This window comes from Neoarius graeffei, chromosome 18, assembly GCF_027579695.1.
Source record: "Neoarius graeffei isolate fNeoGra1 chromosome 18, fNeoGra1.pri, whole genome shotgun sequence".
In the NCBI taxonomy this organism is placed as follows: Eukaryota; Metazoa; Chordata; class Actinopteri; order Siluriformes; family Ariidae; genus Neoarius; species Neoarius graeffei.
In genome coordinates, this window is record NC_083586.1 from 24262553 (window position 1) to 24281942 (window position 19390).

Genomic DNA, 19390 nt, shown 5'->3' on the forward strand with positions numbered 1-19390 from the left:
CTAAAACAGAATGTGATAGTTAAAATTACATAATTGCCCCGTTAAAAAAATACAAAAACAGCCACTGTCGTGGCTCAGTCGACTAAGGCGCCATACCATGAATCTGGGGACCCGGGTTCGATTCTGACCCAAGGTCATTTCCCAGTCTCTCTCCAGCTAATTTCCTGTCTCTACACTGTCCTATCCAATAAAGGTGAAAAAAGCCCCCCCCCCCAAAAAAAAATATCTGTCTAGTAGAACATTGAAACCACACTGTAAAAAAAATCCCGTTGTTTTTACGGAAAAAAACTGGCAGCTGGTATCACCAGAAAAAATCCGTAAAATATACAGCAAAACGGTAATTGCTTTTACGGTACAGCTTGTACATTTTACAGTTAAATCCAGCATATAAAACACTGGACTTCTGTTATATTTGCTACTTTAAACTGTAAAATGTACATGCTGTGCTGTAAAAGCAATTACCGTTTTGCTGTATATTTTACGGATTTTTTCTGGTGACTCCAGCTGCCAATTTTTTTCCGTAAAAACAACGGGATTTTTTTTACAGTGTATGAGAAATATTAATCTAGGGGGCGGCACGGTGGTGTAGTGGTTAGCGCTGTCGCCTCACAGCAAGAAGGTTCTGGGTTCGAGCCCCGGGGCCAGCGAGGGCCTTTCTGTGTGGAGTTTGCATGTTCTCCCCGTGTCCGCGTGGGTTTCCTCCGGGTGCTCCGGTTTCCCCCACAGTCCAAAGACATGCAGGTTAGGTTAACTGGTGACTCTAAATTGACCGTAGGTGTGAATGTGAGTGTGAATGGTTGTCTGTGTCTATGTGTCAGCCCTGTGATGACCTGGCGACTTGTCCAGGGTGTACCCCGCCTTTCGCCCATAGTCAGCTGGGATGGCTCCAGCTTGCCTGCGACCCTGTAGAAGGATAAAGTGGCTAGAGATGATGAGATGAGAAATATTAATCTATCATAATGTTAAAATTTGTTCGTCTGAATTTTTCACATCTTATGTTGTCATTGCCATAACCAAACTTATTCTGGAGAATACAAAATTCTCATAATAAGTCATGAACTTACAGTGTAACCACTTTTCACATGGCCCTTTAATATTTTCTTTATATTTTTTGTTTGCGTTCCTTCTGAATCCCCTGGTTCCAGACCCTTGCTGTCAGAAAGGGTGAATGGATAGAAAGTTCCAGGCCTTTCTTTCTTCAGCCTGTGAATTTTAAACTGGACACAAAATACAGGAGTGTCTTATTTCAAGATTCTGTTAAGATTTTCTAAAACACAGTTAAACCTTAAAAAAGAAATGTATACAACTCGATCCAACTGTAAATTAGATACAAGATCAAATGAGACCAAAACATGTTAAACATTCACTGAAGTTCAGGGAAACAATGTCCAGGCTTCAGTCTATTACAGTAAATATTCTGTTGTTTGGTTACCTCCTGAGTGAAGCTGTGACTTTGACCAGCTGATGAATCTGCCAGTGCACCGGTGGTGTTGTATCCTTGGAGGATGGTGTTGACGGAGTTGATAAAACTCGATTTTCCTGTTCCGATTGGGCCATGAAGCAGAATCTTAATCTCGCTGACTTCTGCAGTACCTGGCTGGAAATCCTTCAGGGATTTCAAAATCTCATTCTTGTTATCTTCACTATTTAAGAAGTAAACCAATACATTAACATATTTTCTTCCAGTTACCTTGTTCTACTAATTACAGCTTGAAGCACACAATGATCTTGTCTTTGTGTCTATTTGCAGTCATTGGTAGTAGAGTGGGGTAATACGCCCCCGTGGGGTAATACGCCCCCGGCCTGTTTTACCCAAAATAACCACCAGATGGCGCAAAGTTACATTTCTATTGTTGCTATGGACTGGCTTGACAACGGGGATATACAAATATCCACTGTGGATCGCATATCAGCAACGCAGCGGAGAGAAATCAAATTTCATGGTAAGTGATATAATTTTCAGATATCAGTAAAACTGTATTTAGATAGCTGCTATTTCGTCAGTTATCACAGCTGTGTATGTGGTATAAGTAGACAAGTCAGCACGTTAAAAAATACATTAGGTATAAAAAGTTGAATCACATTTTGAAAGTAAGACCCTTTTTTGTAAAAGTGTAGTCTGTGGGGTAAAATGCCCCCTTAATGGTGGGGTAAATGGCCCCCAGGGGGCATCGTTTCCTTTTATCATAATTACTGTATTTCATACATTTCTGAATAGCAGATACATAGTTTTTAATAACATCTCGCTTACCTGGTTGAGTAAAGCAAGTAATTTGAACTTAATATTAAAAATATTACCTCAGATTAGCCTAGATAGCTATGTAGCTAGCTAGAACAGTAGCCTTAGATTAGTCACATCATGTTTGGCTAATTGATGCTCATCAGATTCAGATTCTTATAGTTACATATAACATGGTGATATGATTGTGTGTGTGTGCTGTTGATTTTTTTTTTATTGGTGACAGGTCTATGTTTTCTAATGAATAATGAAGCCTATTCTATTCTATTCTATTCTAATCTAAATAAACCTCTTCTCTTTTTGTCTTATCTTTTTTTTGTTTGATATAGATGAGAACTTACAAGAGAGTCAGCAAACGCTGTTCATACAGTGAACAGAGCCTCAAAGAGGCACTTAAATTAATTAAAAATGGGATGCCATTGAAGGCAGCATCACAGCTTTTTGGGGTGTCCCCCAAGACCCTGAGGTGACACAGGGATAACAAAGTCGCAAGACCCGGATCTGCCTCCCTGGGAAGAAAAGCTGTGTTCAGTGTTGAGTTTGAACACCAACTCACACAACACATAGTACAGGAAATGGAGAGAGCATTGTTTGGTTTAACGACTAAAGATGTCAGGAGGCTTGCATTTGACCTAGCTGAACGACTGCAAATTAACCACCCCTTTAATCCACACACTAAGATGGCTGGAAAAGACTGGTTGCAGGGGTTCATGAGGCGTCAGGGCACACTTTCAGTCCGTACCCCTCATGCCACCAGCATCTCCCGTATGGTGGGATTTAGTAGGCCGAATGTCAATCAGTTTTTTGACATTCTAGAAAATGAGATCAGGAAGGTGCCACATTTTGAACCGTCTCGTCTGTGGAACATGGACAAGACTGGAATCCAGAATGTCCAAAAGCCAAGTAACATTGTGGCGACCAAGGGGAAGAGGCAGGTGGGCAGAATCACCAGTGCAGAGAGGGGGTTCACAGTGACCTCAGTTTGCGCCATGAGTGCTGCCGGGCAGTACATCCCCCCAATGTTTGTCTTTCCCAGGAAGAGGATGAACGAGCGTCTCCTGAATGGTGCCCCAGCTGGCTCAATTGGAGTGGTGTCCGACTCCGGCTGGATCGACAGCAGCCTTCTTGTACGCTGGTTGCACCACTTCTGTGATGTTGTGGGGTGTTCACAGGAGAGGCCACATGTCCTGGTGTTAGATGGTCATCATTCTCACAAGACACTGGAGGCTGTACAGGTGGCAAGAGAGCATGGGGTGGTAATGATAACCATACCACCCCACTGCAGTCACAAAATGCAGCCTCTGGATCGCACATTTTTTAAATCTTTAAAATGTGCATACAACAGTGCAGCTGACAGCCGGCTGACCTGCCATCCAGGTCAGCGCATTGACGCATACGCAATGTGTGGGCTTTTCAATCAGGCGTATGGAAATGCTGCCTCTGTGGGGAAAGCACAGAATGGCTTCAGGGCTTGTGGCATTTGGCCTATCAACAGGCTCGTCTTTAAGGAGGAGGACTTTGAGGCTGCACAGGCTCCTGTGGCGGGGGACAGGACAGTGGAGGAGGACAGCGAGGAGGAGCTCTCTGGCCCCAGTCGACCTCTCACCACACCACCATCCCCACCACACCATGCTGAACCTGGTAAGAAAAATAACTTACAGGTGTACTTTCTGCAATTAGTCTACTGTATTTCTGTATTTCAAATTATAGTCTACGTTGTTGCTTTTTATGTTGCTTTTTAAAGGACCCCAACAACTTTGGGCAATAATAGACACAATTTCTCCTCGGCCAGTTCCATCCAAGAGGGCCCAGAAGAGGACAGCTGAGTCAGCAACTGTCCTTACCTCGTCCCCATTCAAGCGGATGTTGGAGGCGAAGGCATCTAGAGGCAAAAGGGGCAAAGGAGGGCAAATTAAAAAGAATAATGAAAAAGCAGAAGCTAGATCAAATGATGATGTCGAATGTTTATATTGTGGGGAGCTTTTTTCAAGAAGTGTGGGGGAATGGATCCGGTGTAAGGGCTGCCAGAAGTGGGCTCATGTGGAGTGTTCCAATGAAAATGATGGGGAATTTGTGTGTGAAATTTGTTTGTCTGAATAGAAACCTGTGTGTGTGCATGTGTGTGTGTGTGTGTGATGGCATGTGTGTTGTTTCAGTTGGGGGTTTTCAGCTGCGGGGTATTTATTTAGATAGCGTTACATTTCACTGGATTTATTTATTCTTTTTATTCTTTTATTCTTTATTCTTTTTATAGGCCTAATGTATTAATGTGATGGAATTTCTATTTATTTATAGAAATTCTACCTATTTATCTATTTATATTATATTCCATTCATAATATTTTATTATGTTATATAATATGTTAATGTGGCGGCACGGTGTTGTAGTGGTTAGCGCTGTCGCCTCACAGCAAGAAGGTCCTGGGTTCGAGCCCCGGGGCCGGTGGGGGCCTTTCTGTGTGGAGTTTGCATGTTCTCCCCGTGTCCGCGTGGGTTTCCTCCGGGTGCTCCGGTTTCCCCCACAGTCCAAAGACATGCAGGTTAGGTTAACTGGTGACTCTAAATTGACCGTAGGTGTGAATGTGAGTGTGAATGGTTGTCTGTGTCTATGTGTCAGCCCTGTGATGACCTGGCGACTTGTCCAGGGTGTACCCCGCCTTTCGCCCGTAGTCAGCTGGGATGGGCTCCAGCTTGCCTGCGGCCCTGTAGAAGGATAAAGCGGCTAGAGATAATGAGATGAGATGAATATGTTAATGTAATGAATTCATTGATTCAATTAGCAATATTTATTGATGCACTTGTTCTTTCTTAATTCATGTTCAATCCACACAAAATTATATTGAAATTAAAATGCGAAATATAATAAAATAATGCATCTATTCATTAATTCAGGGGTATTTTCTTGTTTCTTTCACATTATAGGCTTAAGTAAACACTTTTGCTATCCAAACAGCTTTTTTTGAGTGAGGGAGCCTATTGCCCCACCTCAGGGGGCCTTTTACCCCACTGGGGGGGGGGGGTAAAAGGCCCCCTTGGCACAATGTTTGTTTTTGTTAAAACTGCCACCTTATTGTGGTGGAGGGGTTTGTGTGCTTGAATGATCCTAGGAGCTATGTTGTCGGGGGCATTATGCCCCTGGTAGGGTTTCCCAAGGCAGACAGGTCCTAGGTGACAGGCCAGACCAAGAGCAGTTCACCAAAAAAACCCTATGGAGAAAAAATCCAGGACCGTGACGTCGCCTTGTAGGACGCAGCCGGGGCCCCACCCTGGAGCCAGGCCCGGGGTTGGGGCTCGTATGCGAGCGCTTGGTGGCTGGGCCTTTGCCCATGGGGCCCGGCCGGGCTCAGCCTGAAGAGGTGACGTGGGCCCGACCTCCTGTGGGTTCACCACCCACAGAGGTAGCAGTAGGGGTTTGGTGCACTGTGGATTGGGTGGCAGTCGAAGGCAGGAGCCTCGACGACCTGATCCCTGGACACAGCAGCTGGCTGTTGGGACATGGAATGTCACTTTGCTGGGGGGGAAAGAGCCTGAGCTTGTGCGGGAGGTTGAGAGGTACCGGCTAGAGATAGTCGGGCTCACCTCCACGCACAGCTTGGGCTCTGGAACTCAGCTCCTCGAGAGGGGCTGGACTTTCCACTTCTCTGGAGTCGCCCGTGATGAGCGGCGGCGGGCTGGTGTGGGCTTGCTTATAGCTCCCCAGCTCAGCCGCCATGTGTTGGAGTTTACCCCAGTGAACGAGAGGGTCGCCTCTCTGCGCCTTCGGATTGGGGAGAGGGCTCTTGCTGTTGTTTGTGCCTACGGGCCAAATAGCAGTATAGAGTATCCGGCCTTCTTGGAGTCCCTGGGAGAGGTACTGAGGGGTGCTCAGACTGGGGACTCCATTGTGCTACTGGGGGACTTCAATGCTCACGTGGGCGACGACAGTGACACCTGGAGGGGCGTGGTTGGGAGGAACGGCCTCCCCGATCTGAACCCGAGTGGTGTTTTGTTATTGGACTTCTGTGCTAGTCACGGTTTGTCCATAATGAACACCATGTTCGAGCATAGGGGTGTCCATAAGTGCACGTGGCACCAGGACACCTTAGGTCAGAGGTCGATGATCGACTTTGTAGTCGTTTCATCTGATCTCCGGCCCTATGTCTTGGACACTCGGGTGAAGAGAGGGGCTGAGCTGTCAACTGATCACCACCTGGTGGTGAGTTGGATCCGCTGGCGGAGGAGGAAGCTGGACAGACCTGGCAGGCCCAAACGTATGGTGAGGGTCTGCTGGGAACATCTGGCCGAGCACTCTGTTGGGGAGGTCTTTAACTCCCACCTCTGGGAGAGCTTTTCCCAGCTTCCGAGGGAGGCGGGGGACATTGAGTCTGAGTGGACCATGTTCTCTACCTCCATTGTGGATGCAGCTGTTCGGAGCTGTGGCCTCAAGGTCTCCGGTGCCTGTCGTGGCGGCAATCCCCAAACCCGGTGGTGGACACCGGAAGTAAGGGATGCCGTCAAGCTGAAGAAGGAGTCCTATCGGGCCATGTTGACCTCCGGGACTCCTGAGGCAGCCGACGGGTATCGGCAGGCCAGGCGTGCTGCAGCTCGGGCAGTTGCAGAGTCAAAAACTCGGAACTGGGAGGAGTTCGGGGAGGCCATGGAGAAGGACTATCGGTCGGCCTCGAAGAAATTCTGGCAAACCGTCCGGCGCCTCAGGAGGGGGAAGCAGTACTCTGCCAACACTGTTTACAGTGCGGGTGGGGAGCTGTTGACCTCGACTGGGGACATTGTCGGGCGGTGGAAGGAATACTTTGAGGATCTCCTCAATCCCACCGTCATGTCTTCCACTGAGGAGACTGAGGCTGATGACTCAGAGGTGGACTCGTCCATTACCCAAGCCGAAGTCACTGAGGTGGTTTGCAAGCTCCTCGGTGGCAAGGCACCGGGGGTGGATGAGATCCGCCCTGAGTATCTCAAGTCTCTGGATGTTGTGGGGCTGTCTTGGTTGACACGACTCTGCAACATCGCGTGGCGGTTGGGGACAGTGCCTCTGGAGTGGCAGACTGGGGTGGTGGTCCCTCTTTTTAAGAAAGGGGACCGGAGAGTGTGCTCCAATCACACTTCTCAGCCTCCCAGGGAAAGTTTACTCCAGCGTACTGGAGAGGAGAATTCGACCTATAGTCGAACCTCGGATCCAGGAGGAACAATGCGGTTTTCATCCTGGTCGCGGAACACTGGACCAGCTCTATACCCTTCATAGGGTGCTCAAGGGTTCATGGGAGTTTGCCCAACCAGTCCACATGTGCTTTGTGGATCTGGAGAAGGCATTCGACCGTGTCCCCCGTGGTATTCTGTGGGGGGTGCTTCGGGAGTATGGGGTTCGGGGCTCTTTGCTAAGGGCTGTCCGGTCCCTGTACGAACGGAGCAGGAGTCTGGTTCGCATTGCCGGCAGTAAGTCAGACCTGTTCCCAGTGCATGTTGGACTCCAGCAGGGCTGCCCTTTGTCACCGGTTCTGTTCATAATTTTTATGGACAGAATTTCTAGGTGCAGCCAGGGGCTGGAAGGAATCCTGTTTGGGAACCACAGGATTTCATCTCTGCTTTTTGCGGATGATGTTGTCCTGTTGGCTTCTTCAAACCAGGACCTTCAGCATGCACTGGGGCGGTTTGCAGTCGAGTGTGAAGCGGCTGGGATGAGAATCAGCACCTCCAAGTCCGAGGCCATGGTTCTTGACCGGAAAAGGGTGGCTTGCCCTCTCCAGGTTGGTGGAGAAGTCCTGCCTCAAGTGGAGGAGTTTAAGTATCTCGGGATCTTGTTCACGAGTGAGGGAAGGATGGAGCGTGAGATTGACAGGCGGATCGGTGCAGCCTCCGCAGTGATGCGGTCGCTTTACCGGTCTGTTGTGGTGAAGAAGGAGTTGAGCCAAAAGGCGAAGTTCTCAATTTACCGGTCGATCTACGTTCCGACTCTCACCTATGGTCATGAGCTTTGGGTAATGACAGAAAGAACAAGATCGCGGATACAAGCGGCTGAAATGAGTTTCCTTCGCAGGGTGGCTGGGCGCTCCCTTAGAGATAGGGTGAGAAGCACAGTCACTCGGGAGGAGCTCGGAGTAGAGACGCTGCTCCTCCACATCGAGAGGAACCAGCTGAGGTGGCTCGGGCATCTTTTTCAGATGCCTCCTGGACGCCTCCCTGGGGAGGTGTTCCAGGCATGTCCCCCCGGGAGGAGGCCCCGGGGAAGACCCAGGACACGCTGGAGGGACTGTGTCTCTCGGCTGGCCTGGGAACGCCTCGGTGTTCTTCCCGAGGAGCTGGCCGAGGTGTCTGGGGAAAGGGAAGTTTGGGCTTCCATGCTTAGACTGCTGCCTCCGCGACCCGGTCCCGGATAAGCGGAAGAAGACGAGACGAGACGAGAAAAAAAAATTAAGTATTAACTTTAGGCAAACTTTAGGTGGCATTATTGTTCATGTCACTGTTGTCAAAAACTATGATTAAAACTAAACACATGGTTCATTTCAACTTGGAGAAAAACTGAATTTTCCTTAAGGGGGGCTTTTTCCCCCACTCTACTCTATTACCTCCATGCCACTGGCCGCCATGAACAATCAAATTCTGCAAACAAGGAAAAATCAAAAGAATCAAATATTACGTGACTTTCCTCTAACATGATAAATGTTTCTTTCTATAACTTTGCTTAAAAATCATGTTTCAGCAGTAACTTACCAGGATCTGGTTCTGGGTTTGGGCTTGGTGTTTTTCGGCCAAGACGAAAAACGTTAATAAGCTGCAATATCAATATAAAATAAGCACACATTTCATTGCTCTTTTACTATATGTAAATAGAAAATATTGTAGTATTGTCATTTTATTCTGACCTACTCATAAAATATAATGATTTAGGAAGTGAGAAATTTTACTTCCTGGTTTGGTTTAAGACCTGTTATTGTTTCTATTAGTAAGCAATTTTCTTACCCGATTCCAACTCATGAGTCTAGCCTCTGTGAATGATGCCTCAAATATGTTGTTTCTTGAGGTCTGCATAGGAATGTGCCACAGGATAAGTTGATTATTATTTTTAGACATTATTTTCACACTAAAGCTGATAAAGTAATTGTAAATCATCATAAAATTCTGCTGCAATAGAGAAAAAATAATGCTGTGCAGAACAACAACAAAAAAAAGACTCAGGATTTCTGTTATAAAACCTGAACATAAGAACATCTGTCATCAACAACTGTCAGTAAGAAAACAGGACATGCTTTTAGAAAGGTCTGGAAAAGAGGACTGTCTTTGTGATGATTCTAATGGTGGAGCTGCCTTCATGCTTGACTTTTTCGTCATCTTTTTCATACCATGTTTCATGTTCAAATGTTTTTATTTGTCTTGCATTCCTATATATTTTCTTTCACTGCCTCTAACCTCTTTTATATCCTCTGACCAACTTTGTGTTATAATTTTGGAACTGATTTATCTATTTGTAAACAAATTGTGAATGATATGGGCAAATTTCTTTTTCTTGCTCAAAATGGTACTATAAAATTTAGCACTCAGATTATCTTGCCATGTTGATTTTTTTTTGTTCTAATGATAAAAAAAGGAAGCTATTATCTGATAATAATATAAGAATAAACTTTATGTCTGACCAGATCAGAAACATAATTATTATGTGTGTGTGTGTGTGTGTTATTATATATTCAATAATCAGGAACATTTAGGATTGAGTTAAATCTAAATCTAATGTTAAATCTAATTTAAATAGATGATAAAGTGCTACAGAGTGATGTTTTTCACTTGTGGTTTATTCTGTTCCGGCTGTAGAGCTGAACCTGTATGCTGTTGCTTTGTGTAAGTCTGAGACACTGAAGATGCGTTGAATGTATAACTGGAACTGGGTGTGACTTGGGTATTTACTTTTATTTTCACTTTCCCAGAACTGACCCAGAGGTCAGCCAAGGCAAGGCAAGGCAAGGCAAGTTCATTTATATAGCACATTTCATACACAATGGCAGTTCAATGTGCTTTACAGAAGTAAAAACAAAAACAGTAAACAATAGAGAAATAAAATTACATAAAATTCTAAAACAATTAATTAAAAGAATTAAAAGAATTAAAAGAAAATAAGAATTAAACAATAGTAAAAATAAAATAATAAAATGAAGTAGTAGTTCAAATAGGATGAGAAGAAAAAAAACCCCAGCAGAATAGAATAAAGAATAAAATAGGATAAAGTTAAAGTAAATTTAAAACATGCAGAGAAGTAAAGATTATAAAGAATGTAAAGAAGACAATATTAATTATTTAACAGAAAGCATCTGAAAACAGCTTGGTCTTTAACCTAGATTTGAAGCTGCCGACAGCAGGAGCATTTTTAATGTCCTCTGGGAGTTGGTTCCATAGCTGTACTGCATAGTAGCTAAAAGCTGCTTCACCACACTTTGTTTTAACAACTGGTTTTAATAGTAATTTTTTCTGTTTTGATCTGGTAGATCTGATTGGGTTAGGCCGCTGCAACATATCAGAGAGGTAATTGGGCCCTGTACCATTTAGAGATTTGTATACCAGCAGCAATACTTTAAAGTCAATTCTGTAGCTTACTGGAAGCCAGTGAAGGGACCTTAGAATTGGAGTAATGTGCTCTGTTCTTTTTGTTTGTGTGAGAACCCTCGCCGCTGCATTTTGAACCAGCTGAAGTCATTTGATGGTCTTTTTTGGCAAGCCTGTGAAAAGGCCATTGCAGTAATCAACCCTACTAGAGATGAAGGCATGTATTAGTTTTTCCAGATCATTTTTTGACATAAGTCCTCTTAGTTTGGAAATGTTTTTAGGTGATAAAATGCTGTTTTAGTGATTGCTTTCATGTGACTGTCAAAGTTTAGCTCGCTGTCAATGAAAACACCAAGATTTTTAACCATTTCTTTAGTTTTCATCCCTTTTGTGTCAAGAATAGTGGTAATCCTGAGTCTTTCATCTTTTTTCCAAATAGAATTACTTCTGTTTTATCTGTGTTCAGCTGAAGAAAATTTTGTGACATCCAGCTATTGATTTGATCGATACACTGGTAGAGACATTCAAGGGAGGCATAATCATTAGGTGATAGAGCAAAATAAATTTGGGTGTCATCTGCATAGCAGTGATACAAAATTGAATTTTTATTGATAATTTGCCCAAGTGGGAGCATATAAAGGTTGAAAAGTAATGGTCCAAGAATCGACCCCTGGGGGACACCACAGGTCAAGGACACTGACGTTGAGGAACAATTTCCCAGGGTAACAAAGAAGCTTCTATCTTTTAAGTATGATTTTAACCAATTGATAACTTTACCAGTCAATCCAACCCAGTGTTCAAGTCGATATAGCAGTATGTTGTGATCAACAGTATCAAAAGCTGCACTGAGGTCCAGTAATACCAGGACCGATGTTTTGCCTGCATCAGTATTAAGACGTATGTCATTTATAACTTTAATCAGCGCTGTTTCAGTGCTATGATTGGCACGAAATCCTGACTGAAAATTATCAAAACGGCTGTTTGATATCAAGAAGGCAGTTAATTGATTGAAGACAATTTTTTCCAGGATTTTCCCGATGAATGGTAGATTTGATATTGGCCTGTAGTTATTTAACACTGAAGGATCCAGATTTTTTTTTTTAAGAAGGGGCTTTACAACGGCTTTTTTTAGGGACACAGGAACAACGCCAGTCTCCAAGGATGTATTTATAATTTGAAGCACATCTGTAATTATAAGATGAAGAACAGACTTAAAAAAGTTGGTGGGCAGAATGTCCAATTCAGATGTTGAGGAACTGAGATTTTGTACAGTTTTTTCAAGAGTCTCATAATCAATTAAACAGAATTCTGACATTGTGTTAAAGTTATCTATCTGTGTCATTGGTGATTGCAGTTTTTCAATTTTTTGCAACTGAGATATATTATGAGAAATATTCTGCCGTATTTTATCAATTTTACCTTTGAAAAAAGATGCAAACTCATTGCATTTATTAACTGAGAGAAGTTCAGGTGCTAATTGTGGTGGGGGATTAGTTAGCTTCTCTACTGTTGAAAATAGCACACGGGCATTGTTCATATTCCTGCTGATGATGTTGGAGAAGAAAGACTGTCTTGCTTTACGAATTTCATAAATATAATTACAAAGCATCTCTCTATGGATTTGATAATGGATGTGAAGTTTAGATTTGCGCCATTTTCTTTCAGTCTTTCTACATTCTCTCTTTAGCAGTTTAACAGCCGGGTACTGCTTCCATGGTGCTTTCTGCTTATCATTGACTCTTTTTATTTTGAATGGAGCAATATCATCCATAATTTGGGTCATATTTAAATTAAAAAATTCCAGTAAATCATCTACAGAGTCTGACATTTTGGTTGAGTTCTGAGAGAGAGCTTGCTCAAAAAGAGCACGTGTTGTCGTTTATGACTCTCCTACCTATAGTCGTTGAGCTATTTTGAATGTGAGGAGACATAGAAACATCAAAGAAAACACAGAAATGATCAGATAAGGCCAGGTCAACAACAGTATTAGAAACAGTAAGACCCTTTGTGATGACGAGGTCAAGAGTATGACCACGAGAGTGGGTCGGCCCCTGTACATGTTGTACTAGGTTGAAGTTGTCAATAATTGCAAGTAGTTCTTTGGCATAAATGTTATCAGTATTATCTACATGCAAGTTAAAATCCCCAGATATAATAAGACAATCAAACTCTAAGCAAATGACTGATAACAGTTCACCAAACTCTTCAAGAAAGACTTTGGCTGAATGTCTCGGAGGCCTATAAATAGTTAATAATAATATGTTAGGAGAGCATGTAACAAGTGCACATAAGTGTTCAAAGGACATAAAATCTCCAAGTGAGGATTGTTTACATTGAAAAGAGACTTTGAATATATTTGCGATCCCTCCACCTTTCCCTTGTCGGGTAACATTCAAAAAATTAAAATTTGGGGGAGCTGCTTCAATAAGGGTGGTAGCACTATTTGCTTGATCCAGCCAGGTTTCAGTTAGAAGCAAAAAATCAAGATTGTGTTTGCAAATAAGATCATTAATTAAAAATGACTTGTTTAAAAGTGATCTAATGTTCAGAAGAGCTAGCTTTACAAAAATTCTAGAAGTAATATCTGGTTGAGCACTCTGATGCTGTTTTAAAACAGGAAGGAGATTAGATTGGTTCACCCCCAGGGTTAAATGTGCTCTATGTTTTCTGTTTCTTATCAACACAGGAATAGTGTCAACATTGGGTCCCAGCTGGTTTCCAACACTACACCCATTTGCAGGGACCCAGAGTACATCAAACAAGACTTTCTAAATGTTCCATTTGGTTTGAGGGTGAAAGGATTGGAGATGACATGTATCTTTTGGATGGTGAAAAAGATTTGTAGCCAGCTGAAAGTCCTGGACGAACACAATTTTGATGAACTGGGTACACTGCTTGTCGCGACAGATTTGGGCTGGAAAAAGAGAGTGTAGCCATTGGGAGCAATTTTTTCATGCTATTTGGGAAATCCATCCGAGGAGAAGTGGAGTCATCTGTCCTTGAATGTTGGGAGGCCTGCAAGTCAGATGTTTGTGTGTCCTTGATGACGACTTGCAAAGATGATTGTTTAGGCTTTGTAACTATGTCAGTCTGCGACATCTTATCAACTGTTTTCCTCGGTGCTGGCTGAGAAAAGATTGCCAATAATACCCAATATTACCCAAGCCAATAATAATAATAATAATAATAATAATAATAATAATAATAATTATTATTATTATTATTATTATTATTATTATTATTATTATTTATATAGTGACTTTCTCATACCCAAGGTCGCTTTACAATTATAAGGAAAGGGGGTGTTAGGTTTCTTCACCTCTGGCCCTCACCATCTTGAGATCAGTCCCCCCGTGTCACCCAGACGTCTGGGGGTGAGTCGCGAAAGAAAGACAGGAACCCCATGAGTTCGCAATCTTTATTCACAAGTCCCCCCTGAGACGAGAGTATACAGGGGTTTTATGTGCGTGTTATCTGTAGATGAAGTGACATCACTGTTTGATATCTGTCTGTGTGTGTGTGTGTGTCTGTGTGAATATGCAGCTGTGGGATGTGTGTGTGTGTCTGACATCATTGCAGACCTTGGCGCTGTTCAGACACATTTCTGATCAATAATATACATTTCATATCAGCGGATGTTCTTAACGACAATTTTTAAACAAAGACATGTTTAGTCTGGCAAAGAAGTGTCTTCTCCCCTGGACGAAGGTCACACAGTAACTTGGTCAAGTTACACAGGAATAGTTTAGAATCACTGTTCTAGTATATGTAATAGTTTAAAATAATAAAAGATCTTAAAAAGCTCTAAAATATTAAAATCATAAAGTCTTAACAATGCTAAATTACATTCTGCATTCTAAAACTATAAAACTAACTTAAATCACTTAATGCAGCTTAAAATTTACATTAAATCTAACATTCAATCATTTCAATTTCAAATTCAACACTGGTTAAATCTAACAGGGGGAAAAAAAAGTCCACCAAATAAAGATCAGGATGTCATTCCAATGGGGTAGCAGCCACAGTCCTGCTTATAGGTTGCTCAAATGCTCAGTCTTAGTTCACTCTGTGAGTGCAAAACTAAGCTGGTACTGTCGTGGAAACTCTCTCAAGAACAATCAAAGGTCAAAGAGTTTGCAGAAAAGTTTAGACTTTTATTAAATCAATAACAAAAGCCAAGTCAGTCTGCAGAGTGAACCGACTCAAAATCACAAAATTCTCATTTTATACAGTTTCAAAATAACACGGTGTATGTAAATAATCTCATTGGTTAACATGTCAAATCATACCTCTTCAACATTTTCTATTGGGCAGTACCTCTCACACTTCTCATGTTTGGAATCAACCGAGCCAAATTTTCTAGTATGAATGGTCAATTCAGGAAGAATCAAAACATATGATAAGAAGTGATGCATCGTGAACAACACAGTATTCAGATCAATTCAGGATTCAAAATGACTGGAGTCAAATCAGCTTAAAGACTGATACAGGCTGCAGGTACAAACAAGCACAACACTTGATAGGGTACAATCGTGACCTTGGCCAGTCTGTGGAGCTTGTGCTGTAACGATACCCGATTCAGAATGATTTGATAAAATGTATTATGTTAGCGTGCAAAACACTCCGGCACATGAATCGCATGAATCAGAATAAACAATTGCTTGATTCAACATGGCCTTGGCTAGCTCATTACAACATATAATAATGCTGCAGGTGCTGGGTTAGAATAATACATTTTTTGAATAGGCCTGTGATTTATCAGAAAACAGCCTTTCAGTATAAGCAACCTCAATATCTTTAATGTATTTTACTTGTTTACTGTAATTATGATAATTTATTTTTGCTTTTAATAGCATCAACTTCAATTGCTCTTTACTGAAAATCAACATACCTGGCTTTCAATCAATATATATTCAGCATAAGACGAATCAAGGTATGTGTGTGGTTACATATGCACAAAAATATAAACAGTTTCAGTATTTTGAAAAGTAGACCTGTACTCTAGCCTTTCCTGCGCACCTCTGGCCTCGTCTTGTCAACGTAAATTCAAATACAAATCTGGGTGATCATTAATTTGTGTATTTTAGGGGAGTGGCTTTGTAGTTGTTACTTCTCTCAATAACCAGTGCAGAGTGCAGTGCCTTGAACTTATTATTAATTTCCCATTTTGGAGGTCTCTGTTCTTCATTTAACTTGTGTAAACAATGCTGGATGTAATCCTTTAAATGGTTAGGAAATACTGTAAACTGTTAGGACTTGGACTGTTTTGGCCTCTAGAGGCCGCTGTTATTTCCTTTTCATGTCATATTTATTTTGGCCTCTAGAGGCCGCCACTGTTCCTGTGTTTTGTGTTTTTTTTTTTTGTTAATTGCCTGTTAGTCCTAATTATCTTCACCTGTGTCCTTAATTAGTTTGTGTATTTATACCCCTGAGTTCAGTCCTCTTGTCACGGAGTCTTTGTGCTGTTATGTTTATCTCCAGTTTCCTTTGTACTGTGTTTTGTGGATCTTCTGAGCTTTTGCCTTTTTGCCTTTTTCTTTTTGAATTATACTCTTTGTTTTTGTTTTTTTTGTTTTGCCCTGGATTGTATATAGTGTACATAGTATAAATAAACCTTTTGTGACTTTTTCTACTTCCGCCTCACGCCTCTGCATTTGAGTCATTCCCCTGGTGGCCTAGTGGGGGTTTGCTGGATCATCACACCAACGAACCAGGTTCGTATCCCAGCAAAACCCTAACAGAAAGACTCCGTCATAACCGACTCAGCAGAGGCTGCTTCAACTGTCTACCCGGCCAACCTTCAGGGAATTATGGCAGCTTTGACACGCTTCGGAGCGACCATGGACGCTCATGGACGTACGCTCACCAGCCAACGTGAGGCCCTTGCTCACCACGAGGAACTGCTTCAGCAAATTGGGAAAACCCTGGCACAGCTGACATCTCTGCCTGCATCTCCTGCTCCTGATCCAGTTCCTGCTCCTGATCCAGCTCCCACTCCTGCTCCAGTGCCTCCTGCCATGCTGCCTTCTTCACCTCGCGAACCCAGCCTTCCTGCACCACAGAGGTATGACGGCAAGCACAGTGAGTGCCGAGAGTTCCTTACCCAGTGTCAACTCACCTTTGAGCTTCAGCCTACCACCTACACTACGGATCGCCGCAAGATTGCCTTTGTGATCACCTTATTAGCTGGTAAGGCGCGAGCCTGGGCTACTGCTATCTGGCAAAGACAGGGACCTGAGTGCTTTGATTTCCAGCTGTTTTCTGAAGAGATGCTTCGGGTCTTCAATCAGGCAGACATCAGTACCGACGCAGCCCGAAAGCTCATGTCCATCCGGCAAGGAGGAAGCGTCGCAGATTATGCCATCTCGTTCCGAACACTCGCAGCAGTAAGTGGATGGAACGAGACTGCCCTGGTGTCAGCCTTCCACCATGGTCTGTCTGACCCCATCAAGGACGGTCTGGCCTCTATTGGATGCCCAAGTGACCTCGAAACCCTCATCTCACATGCTATTCGTCTGGACAACAGGATGAGAGAACGCCACCAAGCCTTGAGGCCCCCCAGCCTCCCTACCTCTACCTGGAGACCGTCTACCTCCTTCAGTGACTGTCCAGAACCCATGCAAGTGGGTCGTACTCGCCTCTCCACATCTGAGAGGGAGCGCAGAAGGAGGGACAAGTGCTGCATCTACTGTGGCAAGCCTGGTCACTTCCGAGCATCATGTCCCGAACTCTTGGGAAAAGGACCGCCCCGTCCAGCCGAGGGAGGGTTGTGACGGGGCCTACCCTCTCTCCCGGACTCCCTGGCCAAGGAATCTACATCCCGGTCTCCATCTCCTGGGGTGAGTCTGTCCACTCTTGTCAAGCTTTGATAGACTCAGGGGCGGCTGGGAACTTTATGGATATTCACTTCGCCCAAAGCATCAATATACCTTCTGCACCTCTTGAAGTCCCTCTGTCTGTGTCTGCCCTCGATGGCCAAGCATTAGGTGATGGAAGAGTCACTCAAGTTACTTCTCCAGTCTTCCTCCAGTCTCAAGGTCACAAGGAAGAAATATCCCTGCACCTGATTCCTTCACCTGAGTTCCCAGTTATTCTAGGCCTTCCTTGGCTTACTCGCCACAACCCTCGCATAGACTGGGTAACAAGCCAGGTTGTGGAATGGGGCCCTGCATGCCATGCCTCTTGTCTTCTCTCTAGCTCTCCTGTGTCTGCTGCCGAGCCCCCTGATCTCACCGAGTTATCTCAAGTTCCCACAGAGTACTGGGATCTCAAGGAGGTATTCAGCAAGAGCAGGGCCGCCGTTCTTCCTCCGCACCGGGCCTACGACTGTGCCATCGACTTGCTCCCTGGGACTACCCCTCCTCGTGGCAGACTGTTTTCCCTCTCTCAGCCAGAACGCAAGGCTATGGAGGAATACCTCAAAGACGCCCTGGTCTCTGGGTTCATTCGACCCTCCACCTCACCTGCTGGTGCCGGCTTCTTCTTTGTCGGCAAGAAGGATGGGGGGCTTCGACCATGTATTGACTACAGGGGCCTGAACAAGATCACTGTGCGCAACCGATATCCCCTTCCGCTGATGTCCACTGCTTTCGACCTGCTCCAAGGCGCCACCATCTTCACCAAGTTGGACCTACGGAACGCATACCACCTCATCCGTATCCGACAGGGAGACGAGTGGAAGACTGCCTTTAACACCCCGTCTGGGCACTACGAATACCAGGTGATGCCCTTCGGACTCACCAACGCACCAGCTGTTTTTCAGGCCCTAATCAACGACGTCTTAAGGGACATGATTAACCTGTACGTCTTTGTCTACCTCGATGACATCCTTATCTTTTCCAAGACCGTGCAGGAGCACCGCCACCATGTCCGCCAGGTTCTCCAGAGGCTGCTACAGAACAATCTGTTCACCAAGGCCCAGAAATGCGAATTTCATGTTCCCGAGGTCTCCTTTCTGGGATTTATTGTACGGACAGGCCAACTCCAAATGGACCCTGCCAAGACCCTGGCCGTCCGGGACTGGCCTACTCCCAAGTCTGTTAAGGAGGTTCAGCGGTTCTTAGGATTCGCTAACTTCTACCGCAAGTTCATCAGGAACTTCAGTTCTGTGGCAGCACCCATGTCAGAACTCACCAAAGGGACAGGTGGATCTTATGGCTGGTCTCCTCAGGCAGAAAAGGCGTTCAAAGACCTCAAGGCCCGCTTCTGCACGGCACCCATTCTGGTCCTCCCGGACACCTCCCAACCATTCATCGTGGAGGTGGACGCCTCGGACAGTGGTGTCGGCGCGGTACTCTCTCAACGTTCGGAAGGAAAGCTGCACCCCTGCGCTTACTTCTCCCACCGCCTGAGTCCTGCGGAGTCCCGGTACGATGTGGGGGATCGAGAACTGCTAGCGGTCAAACTGGCCCTTGAGGAGTGGAGGCACTGGCTGGAGGGAGCGCAACATCCATTCCTGGTTTGGACTGACCACAAGAACCTGGAGTACCTCCAGCAAGCCAAGAGACTGAACCCTCGACAGGCTAGGTGGGCCCTGTTTTTCAGTCGGTTTGACTTCACCCTCTCGTACCGTCCCGGCTCCAAGAACACCAAACCTGACGCACTGTCCAGGCTGTTCTCTGCCACT